The sequence below is a fragment of the Trichechus manatus genome, unplaced genomic scaffold (assembly GCF_000243295.1).
Source record: "Trichechus manatus latirostris isolate Lorelei unplaced genomic scaffold, TriManLat1.0 scaffold00191, whole genome shotgun sequence".
Lineage (NCBI taxonomy): Eukaryota > Metazoa > Chordata > Mammalia > Sirenia > Trichechidae > Trichechus > Trichechus manatus.
The window spans coordinates 743886-753174 of record NW_004444127.1 but is presented as its reverse complement, the minus strand read 5'-3'; the positions used below and the strand labels follow the sequence as shown (position 1 = coordinate 753174).

General features: G+C 52.6%; 1 long non-coding RNA gene across 1 annotated transcript in view; it reads right to left on the bottom strand.

Moving 5' to 3' along the window:
• LOC111822663 (uncharacterized) overlaps positions 1–8411 on the bottom strand; it is a 145372-nt gene extending 136961 nt beyond the window's left edge. The window contains exon 1 of the long non-coding RNA XR_002825805.1: positions 8188–8411. This is a non-coding gene — a long non-coding RNA (uncharacterized LOC111822663). The remainder of the gene's footprint in view (positions 1–8187) is intronic.
• Positions 8412–9289: the final 878 nt, after the last annotated feature.

Sequence of the window (9289 nt, the reverse complement as noted above, 5' to 3'; positions counted from 1 at the left end):
GTTGAATTCCTGGCCCTTGTACCTTCAGATGTGATCCTGTTTGGAAATAGAGTTTTTCTTTTGTCGTGTTAATGAGGTCATACCGTGTAGGGTGGATCCTAAACCTAATCACTTGAGTTATAAAAAGACTAGACTAGACACAGAGACACACATATGGGGGAAGACAGAAGCCACATGAGGATGATATACAAACCAAGAAATGCCCAGGAACAGCCAGGGCTACCAACAAGGAAGGAATCAACACAGCCAAGACCCTAGAGTGGACTTTTAGCCTCTAGAGTGGTGAGAAAATAAATTTTCTGTTCTTTAAAACCATACACTTGTGTTAGAGCAGCACTAGGTAGTAAGACAGCGTCTAACTCGTGGGTGTAAGTGGGCCTGCACAATACTTCCTCAGGGAAACCAGAAGTCAGCATGTCTTCCTAATATCTTGGACGTGGCTGCCCTGGAAAGCCACTCTCTTTACTGTGGCCAGGAACACGTATCTACTATGCCCAGGTACGGAAGGGGCCACCTCAGAACCTTGCCTTAAGGAGCAATTCCCTTCCAACCAAACGCCCCTCCACTCCTGTGCCCAGCCCACCCAGCTATTCCATGGGGTTCTTTGAAGGGGCAGTTCTGTTCTGGCAGGAGAGATACCTCATTCTCCCCTGGGCTAAAAAGCTGGAGCTGGTGAGGCGCTGGGCCTGCTCTGCTGGAAGAACCCTAAATGTCAGGCACCAGGTGGCAGGGCTGCTCCCCCGGGAAGCTCAGCCACACTTGGCCAGCGAGAGCGCACTACAATCTGTCCCAGCCAGAGAGGCAGCAACACAGGGAGTGGCAGGGAGCCTCACTCAGCAGCCCCCCACTTCCCAAGTGTAAATAGACATGAAAAGACAGGCCTAAGTCCAAGGCCCAAGTCTCCAAATTCTTCTCCCATTTCAAATGGAAGCCATAGTTATTTAACATGAGAGCCTGGCCAGAGGCTGCTGGGGATGGGAGCCCAGTCCCGCTCCATCCAAGAGAGCAGGTATGCTGGGCCACTCTACACCTCTCCCCAGGCAAAGACAGCTCTTCCTTCTTACAGTGGGAGAGGAGAGATGAGCAGACATGTTCACCTCCACCATGTGCCAGGTGCTTGATCAGCCTCACAGCTTCCCTGTATTCTCCCCATTTTGCAGAGGAGAAAACTGAGGCTCTTTCTCAGTTTCTTCTTCTTCCAGCCTTTTCTCTGCTTGCTCATCAACTCCATCTTCTCCAGAGATACCACTGTTGGTGTTTGGGAAGCCCACAGCTAGGGTTTCAAAGCTAGGCCTGGCCATGTTACTGTCCCCAGGACTGGAAAGCGTCATAGGCCCCCTCTCTTTCGCAGCCCAATCCCACAAGGATGCAAGGGGCCAGCATGGGGCTGCATGGGTGGAGGAGAAACCACTGATAACCCTGTGTGTCATCTGAGGGGACACCCTGCAACGCAAATCCACAGCAGTTCCCAAAACAGTGCGTCTGGGGCCCAAATTCCTATGGCTTTCACTACAAATATTTAAAATATACAGTTTCTCTCACCTCATGTCGCCACCCTTCTCCTTCAGCTTCTGGGTAGTCTCCTCTCCTCTCACACACACTCAAACATACACATAAGATAAATACAGAAATTCCACACCATAAGGGAATGGTGAAAGAGAGAAAGGAGGGGCAGAGGTAGGTTTCAGAAGACTCTGGAAAAAATTCTGGAAAAAGTTCTCAGATCAGTAAAACTCATTAAGCCAAAGAAGGTCATAGGGGGTGGAAGTGGGTGGGAGATGTGCCAAGAGCACTGATTTGAAGGTCAAGGGCCTGGCTTAGTCCTGGGCTGTGGGTGCTCTTCCCAGTCGCCTGGCCTCTCTGAGCTATACTTCGCTACAGAGTATTATAGGCACAATATGATCTGCCTTCCTAGCCTACCTCAGAAGGTTGTCAGGAGGCTCAAATGAAATAATTTCCATATACACAATCTGTAATCTATAAAGAAGGTCCCTGGGTGATGCAAACAGTTAAGCACTCAGCTACGAACTGAAAGTTTAGCAGTTCAAATCCACCCAGAGGGGGGTCAGAAGAAAGGCCTGGTGATCTTCTTCTGGAAGGTCACAGCCATGAAAACCCTATGGAGTACAGTTCTATTGTGCACACGTGGGGCTGCCATGAGTTGGAGTCAACTCGACAACAACTGGTTATTTAATCTATAAAGAGCAATACATATCGGGGATTACTAGGGAAAGGAAGCTTCCATGTTTCATAGACTGACTACATACCAGGTCTATGCTAGGAGCTTTAGATGCATTGTATCAATTAATCCTCAGAGCACTTTATTAGGGAAATACCAATACAGAGAGAGTTAGTGCTCATCAAATATCCTTGCTTCCTTACATTCTCTGGCCTCCCTTGCAGCTAGTTTGAGGCCACGTAACTAGTTCTGACGAATGGACCAGAACTGAAGTGGCATGTGTCACCTCCAGGCTGACACAGCTGAGTGTCAGTGTGCCTTTTCGATCTCTCTCTTCCCCTTCTGCAGCAAATTTGGAGGCCACATATTCCCGAAGGTGCCGCTACACAAAGATGGTGGAGTCACCATCAGCCTGGGTCCCTGACTAACTGTGTGGAGCAGAGACTCATGTTACACAAGTTGTGTGAGCCAGAATTAAACTTGCTGTGTTAAGCCACTGAGACTCTGGGGTCATCTGCTGTGGCATCTAGTGTTAATCTGCTTAAGAGTATTAATGTTGCTATTATTCTGATTTCCACAAATAAGGAAAACAAGGCCACCCAACCCCTAAGTGGCAGAAACAAGATTCAAATTCAGACCTGTGACTCCAACGTGCATTCCCCTTCCGTTACCACTTTTTGCTGATTAATAAGATCATTCCCTTCCTGCAAGCAGCCATGCCCAAAAAAACTATTCCCTGTCCCCATGATGGCCAAGTAATTGATGCAGGATGAAAAGCCCAAAAGATGATCAAAAGGCGGGAGAAGGGACATCTCAGGAATATCTTTCCTGGGGCCTTTGGGGGCCACAAGAAGTTTTGATACAAGAGGAACAGGTAAGAGGAGATATCACATAGTGATTTACAACATAGGATTGGGAGTCAGATCAAGCTAGGATCAAACCTCAGCCCCATCACCTACTCTTTTGACTTTTCTGGGCCTTACTTTCAAATCTGTAAAATGGGGTAATATCTGAACCAATTTCTAATGTATAAAGTGGGCAGAGGTGAGGATGAAGTGTTGTCTAGCTCCTGGCCCGTGGTGAGCACTCCCTAAGTGCCTGCCACCATGATGATCATCGCCGGGATGCTCAGAGCAACAGCCTTGCTGGAGGGAGATGAGGCAGAGGCTCAGTCTGGCCGTGGTCCCCTCCCAAGGTGCCAGAGGAGGAGGCTACCCCAGCCAGGACTGCTAATCAAGCCCAAAGCCTTAGATCACAGACCTGACCCAGGCCACATCCCTGCAACAGAACAGAGGAACAGAACACGAAGAGGGAAGAAGGGCCAGCCAGACACCATGCAATGTAACGGAGGAACCAGACTATTTATTTTAAAAGCGAAAGTGTCTTCTAGGGAGATGGTCTTTTATTTGGATGTATCTGGGAGTTGTTTATCAGCTTAAACTCATTATGTGAACATATGGTCTTCGTACTATGGTTAAGGGTGGGAAACAAAGGGTGGAAGAGAAAGGACCGACAAATACTAGCTGATGAAATATCATCCCTCAAGTGCCAGAAACCAGGATTTTTGCAGTGATGTCAAATCGGGCTTCCTGCCACGAGGATGGGGCTACCATAAGAATCATCACAAGACTTTAACTCAGGAGGAGTTCTTCAAGGAGGCAGGGAAAGGAAGAAGAAAACCAAAAAAGCAACTTATTGTATTCACCCTTGTCTTCCCCAAAAGCAGACAGACACACACACACACACACACACACACACACACACACACACACACACAAGCACACACACACACCGTGCCCCAGAGCATCAGAGCAGGCAGGAAAGGATCAAAGTTGATCCCTCCCATCTTAATAACAATAATGACAATAATGATAGCAAACATTTGTTGAGCACTTACTAGGTGCCGGGTACTGCGCAAAGGATTTTATGTTTTATCTCATTGATAAAGGAGATTATTGACAATAATCCAATGAAGTATTATTAATCCCGGTTTACAGATCAGGAAACTGAGGCACCAAAGGTCAAAGAACTAACAAGTTGTATAAAGCCAACATTCAAACCCAGGCAGCCTAACCACCATGCAGTACCACCTCTAGAGAAACAGGGAAACAGCCTCAGAGAAGGGAGTGACTCACTCAGGTCAAACAGGTCCGTTTGGCACAGAACAGGGAGAAAACACAAGTCTCCAAACTCCTGGGTCAGTGACTGTCCCACTCCATCCTATTGCCTCTCAGTATGTACACACACACATACATTCACACAACCAGGGAGCATGTTTTTGCTCATCTCCAACTTGTCCAATTCATTAATTAAGTCAACAGTCCTGGGTGCAGACAAAGGGCAGGGTTGGACCTTAAAACCACAAGCGCCAAGATGAAAGGTCTGCTTTGGCGGCTGCATGCACGTGGCTCACCAGCTCACTCTCCCTCTCTTTCTAAAAAGTGTTTCATTATCTTCCTCCCTCCCCTCGGAGTGCTGATATGGGTCCAAAGTGCCAGCCCGTGCGGCAGGAGGCGCCCAAGCTGGCACATTTGCACAACGGCATCAGGTTGCAGAATTGGCCGCTCCACCGGCGTCATCTGCTCTGGGGGACCAAAGTGCTGTTTTCCAAGCCACCCCCCTTCCCTGCTGCATCCCAGCTGAGTGTGAACAAATGTTCCCGGTTTTCCTTCTCAACAGCTGATGAACTAGGCAAGAAGAGCATCTCCCCGGAAAGGGGGATCCCGAAAACATGCAGCCCAGCCACGGAACACTGGCTCTTCCCAGGGAAGAAGAAGAGGGACTGGGAGCCCAACAGGCAACACGAGGAAGGCAGCAATGCTCACTCGAGCTTACAGACAGATGTGGGGCTCCCAAAGGCACCAGTCACCAATATTAACCCCCCCCGCCCACACACACACACACACACACACACACACGCACGCACGCGCACACACACACTCCAAAATACCGCATGTTTGTTAGCACTAAAAGAATGTGAAGTAGGACTGGAGCCCTGGTTTTTAGAATCTGCCTAGTTTACTCACAGAGAGACTTTGCTGTGTAGGGGAGTAGTGGGGCAGGGCAGGGCGGGACATCCAGGAGAGGTGCCCTCTGTCTCATGGCCATCCCATATGTCTCAGAGTAGAACTGTGCTCCATGAGGTTTTTAAGGCTGATTTTTTGGAAGTACATCACCAGGCCTTAATTCCGCAGTACCTCTGGGTAGACTTGAACCTCCACCCTTTTGATTGGCAGCCAAGTGTGTCAACTGTTTGCACCACCCAGGAACTCCTCCCTAAAAAGTTAAGACTCTCCTAATTTCAAATTGCAAGGCCTCTCAGTATCTCCTGGGCCAACACGCTCATTTTGCAGACTGGGAAGGCAAGTTCAAGAGGGGAAGTGACTCAACCAAGGCCACAATGATTATCCAGAAGAGTCGGATTTCAAATCTACTGTTTTCTCCATTCCCAGCCCCCTCCCACAAAGTGCCACCATAATCCCTTGGCTCAAACTTCTCACACCTGTCTCTGCCCAGCACCCTATTCCCAGTCCATCCCCCTAGACCCTTAAAACCTCATTAAGTAATTCAGAGAGCTATTTCCAAGCTGACATGAAATTTTTTAAAGGGACAGGGTCCTTCCTGGAGTCAAACGCAGGTGTCCTAACCTCAACTTCAGATTTATTTCTGCTTCTAGAGAGAACCCTGGAGCTTTCATTTATATACTGCCATTTCAGACCCAGGTGGAGTAAAAATGTTCCAAGGGCTGGCCTTGTGAGTAAATTGGGGGGCAGGGGAGACAAGGAGACAGAGTGCCCAAGACTTGAAATTTTGCTGAATCAAAGATCTTGTAGTTTGCCTGGGAGAAGTCTGAGTCCACAGGCGGTACACTAAATTCAAAGGCTGACATTAAATCCCTCTTCTCTTCAGTGAAGATGGGGTAGGGTGTGGGGGCAGAAAGGATGGGTTCCCAGGGCAGGCGCTTCTCCTCAGCAGAAAAACAAAAGAGGCTTTAAAAACAAAACCAAACAAAAAATCTCCTTTTGTATTCTGGCGCCATGGAATGTCTTGAAGACTAACCCAGAAGACAGAGGCTTCTCCACCCTTTCCTCTTTCTCTTCTCTCCTCCCCCTCTTCTATTCAGAATAAAAATAATGCTGATCCTTCTTTAGGGCAGCTCAGTCCTGGAGCAATTTGGTAGCCTCCAACAAAAACAGTTGGCAGGCTACAGTGAACTCCAGCACCTCAGCTCTCTGTCAGGGACCGCCCATTTCCATCACCTTTGCAGAGGACTCAGAAGACAAGAAAAAGAGAGGGGTTAGGGAGGGCTGTCCAATGACCACACATTTTCTAGCCAAGAGAAAGACGAAAACTTCTGCTGGCTAGGATGAGGCCACACCACACACTCTCTGATTTGTTCATTTGTACTCACTTGGGGTGCAGGGAGGAGGGAGACAGGGAATTGGAGAGAAAGATGAGGCAACAGTCCCTTCAACGTCCCTTCAAGGTCGAACAGCCGGCATGTGACAAAGATGACAGGATACTCTTCACAGAGGCCCTCGTGGGTCTTGCTTCCCAAGGCCTCAGCAGGGGCCCTGGGGTCAGACAATGGGGACACATAGCAGGTTTCCACCACTAACTGTAGAATGGGTGAATTTGGCCTGCGGACCCCAGACCGTGTGTGGGAGTCGGGTGGGCTCTAGCTGACTGCTGAGAAAGCAACATTACAGCTTGGACTGCTAAAGTCTTTAAGGGGCCCTGATCACCTCCATCCTGAGAGAACCGATAAGAGGGGGATACATCCTAAGACCCTCATTCTGACCACACCAGGTAGGGATTTGGCCAGACTCAGGAAAGGAAGGTGCAAAACTTTCACAAAAAAGGATGCATTCAGTGGTTTGGGGTTCATCACCTCCAAGAAATCTCAAAGTTAATTATCTGTCCCACTTCCTCCACACCAATTCGCTGTTAGGGTAAAGGTTTTTTTGGTTGTTTTCCTTCGGATGAATTTTTATTCACCCACCAACTCTGCAACCACCCTCCCCCCACCCCGCCCAAACTAAAACCACTTCACCACAACCAACCATTCCAGCACACGGCGCAGTTACAACTGGGGCAACCCTAGCCTCACACTTGGATCCTCTCCCCTAGTCCGGCTTGGGGTTGGAGGGTCCTGGGGCAGGCCCGCGTGTTTTGAGGGTCTGTGGTTCGTACGTCGTGGTTTTCCGTGCATTTGTCTTGTAGGAGCTGGTACTCGCCTTCCTGTTGGCGAAAAGGCCGGGGAAAGGCGCCCCCTTGCGGGAGCCAACTCACCTCAATTCAGCCAGGACAGACAGCCGGCGCGAACCCACCCGACCGGAGCAGCCCTCAGAGCGGACTCCCACTACACTCCCTAAATCTGGACGTGCCCAAGCTTCGGATCCACAGAGCACACCACGGAGCCTCTGCTCCTCCAAAGCTTGCACATCTCGTAGCGGTTAAGGGGGGCCCCGGATGTAAGCGCGCGCCTCCACCCCGTCCTGCGGCCAAGGACTCCGAAGGCAGCCCGTCCTCAGGTGCCCCTGCTGAGTCCCACCACCCCCTCTGCCCGGATCCCCGTCCTCTAGTCCCTACCCGCCCTTCTCCAGGGCAGCGTGGTGCGCACTCTCCTCCGGGCGCGCCCTTACCGAGACTCCGAGCCCTGAAACCACACCTGCCAGCCCCCCGCCATTCCCCTGACGCCCCCTCACCCACCACTCTGGGAGCCGTGCGCCGACTGGGCTGCACCTGTCCGGGACGAAGCCCCCAGCCCAAGGCCAGTTCGGGGCAGGGGTCTGAGGCGAGCACGTCGACCCTGCCCGCCACCCCCAATGCTAGTTTGAGAAAAACTTGGTTCCTGAGCGTCCCCGGGACCGTCCTGGAGCCCCCCCGCCCCCATTCCACTATCTCCACACCCCCACCCCAGGTCTCCCGGTCACCCGGGGAAGCGCGTGAGTCTCCAAGTCCCGGAGGCGCAGCTGCAGACCGCGCGGAGGTGCGGAGGCCCCTACCTTCCAGCGGCGGAGGCTGCAGCCGGACCCACGCCAACTCCCGCCGGGGCCGCGGGGAAACTTTCCCCGGGCGGAGAGCACGCTCGCAACTTGCTCCGCGCCGGCTGCCTTCCTGGCCGTGGCGGCGTGGCCGGGGACCCGCGGGCGCTAGGCGGCAGCGGCGACAGCGACAGCGGCACTCGCTCGGGGAGCGGGCCGGGCTCGGGCGGCCTCGCGCGGCTTGATGTGGATCGCTCGGCGCTGCATCCGCCGCGCAGCCTGGAGCCCCCGAGACGCCGGCAGCAGCTGCAGCCGCCCGCCAGCCGTCGACTCCACCCACCTCCCAGCCACTGCGCCGTCCCTCCCCTCCCCGCACTCCCTCCCCTCCCCAAACCTCTTCCCCTCGGTCTCCAGTCGCCGCCGCCGCGGCTGCTGTGGCGGCCGCGGTGGAGGCACGTCTCCACCAGAGAGCTGCCCCTCGCCGCCTCCCTGCTTCAGCTCGGTATCCAGGCCTTGCTCTTGGAGTCCCTGAGGCCACCCTCTGCCCTTCTCTCCTTCCTTCACCCCCTGAGCGCCTCCCCGCTTTGCTCCCGGGACCTCGCTTCCTTTGAATTCCGAAGAGCCGCTGGGGAAGTGGAGAGAATGGCAAGCTCGACCCCGAGCATTTATTCCGGGGAAACTTTCACGCTAGCCCCCTTCACCTGACTGCAGGGCTGGGAAGCAGGATAATCCTCCATCCAGACCTGGCTCCTCGGCTTCCCGCTCCCCATGCCGGGAGGAGCTGGTCTGGGAGAACCTGTTGAAAATCTGGAAGTCACCCTCTGTGGCTGCCTTTGACTATTACAGATAACAGAGGCGACTGCGGGGCTGCAGGGGGGAGGGGCCTGACCCCAGACCAGATGCAAATGGCGCGGCTGCCAGGGGCCTGTCCTCTGTCTCCAACCTCAGGACTAGGGGCTCTTTGAGAGGAGGGGGCAGGGGTGAGGGCTTATTTTTCATCTTCGTACTACTGCCACTGCCACACATCCCGTTCCCCAGCCCCTGACACACGACCTCACTAAGACACTTCACCTCCGATCCTCCTGAACAGCAGCCGGGCTCTGCCCCAGACAAAATGGGAGAG